The following is a 1,524-nucleotide window of genomic DNA, read 5'->3' as shown; positions in this document are numbered from 1 at the left end:
TTTCTCTATTTTCATAAAAAAGAACTAGCATAACAAAGCTGTATAACGAATGTACTTCCTAGTCGTCATTCATGTCCTTAGGATTGGTTAAAATATATACGATCTTGAGCAGGAAAAGTGGATTAGAAATGGTAAGTGATTAACCATTGAATCTCCAAATACACGAGAGCAAACTCGAGAAACTATTGTATTGCTTGTCCAATTCAAGTTCTCAATGGAATATATTCTCATGAGTTATGATCATGAAACCATTTTAATTGATAACTTCAGTACGTTTATTTGATCGCAGAGAATCATAAAACTTTCAACATGAATATCATTTGCATGTTACGGAATATTTGCTCAACTCTATTCATCATAGTAGTGTTCGAAGCGCCATGATTTCTGCTTTTGAAAAGTTGTTCTCGCACGCGTCAGCGCCTATGGCTTGACGCTTCAAAGAATGAAGAGATATATCATATGATTGGTTCGGATCACAAAATAAACGTAGGTGACTTGTTTACAGAGAAATAGAGATGCAATGGAAAGCAGGTGAATATAATTATAGAAGGAGGAAATAGGACCAAGGGGCTCTTGGTTTAACTAATTGAAAGAGTTAAATTTGTTTATCTTGGAGTTTTAGGTTTGAATCTTGGAATATATATGATGGCATTAAATGAACATGCCAAAGTATGTCTTACATACCTATGAGGCCACCATTGATAATAAAGGTTCCACATATTGAAAGTTTGGATCAATCTATATGGAAGTGGTAATATTCTCAAGTGTTTCAGGATATTAGGCAATGAAATAAAAAAAATTAAATGAGAAAATAGGACATTGGTCCTAATAGAAAGAGTTATGATTGCTTAAGTAAAGATTTCGGATTCGAGTTTGTGCAAATGCAAATTAAGGAGTTACTTTTGAAAAGAGCTATTTTTGAAAATACTTGAATATGACTTGGTCAAATATCCATATAAAAAAAGATCAAGAAAATAGGAATTTACATCTAACCACATTTATTAACAGAGTCTGATTTGAGAAAAGACAAATTAAGGATTAATTAAAGGGATGTGAAAGGCAAGGTGGATTAATTCAAATCTAGTTTGCAATCCACTTTGATTAGCACACAGTGGCAAAAGATTCTAATATGGTTAAGTGAGATTAATTATAAGTCAAGTAAGGAAATAGTTTCAATGCTCATCATACAGATGAGCACTAAAAGCTCATTACCTCTGGACTATTCAGATCTAATTTTTACAGTTTAAATTTTCAGTTTTTCAACAAATACCTTTTAAATAAAAAATTATTTTTTAAAAAACTGACAGTTAAAATATTGTTGTCTTTATTTAAATTTTATATCCATTAAAATATTTAAAAAAATAAAAATAAAAAGCTATTTGAATGGTTAAGAGGTGATGAGCTTTCAATGCTATCTGTTTGATATAAAATAAAACTGGTTCCGTAAGTAAGAGGTTTTCTTGAGTGCAATAGGGGGTCAAGGCTTTATTAAAGTGGATTGAGACTAATGAGTGATCAATTAAG

The sequence above is a fragment of the Prosopis cineraria genome, unplaced genomic scaffold, assembly GCF_029017545.1.
Source record: "Prosopis cineraria cultivar Desert tree isolate PC_DT_omini unplaced genomic scaffold, ASM2901754v1 PC630, whole genome shotgun sequence".
Lineage (NCBI taxonomy): Eukaryota > Viridiplantae > Streptophyta > Magnoliopsida > Fabales > Fabaceae > Prosopis > Prosopis cineraria.
This window is presented reverse-complemented; position numbering follows the sequence as displayed.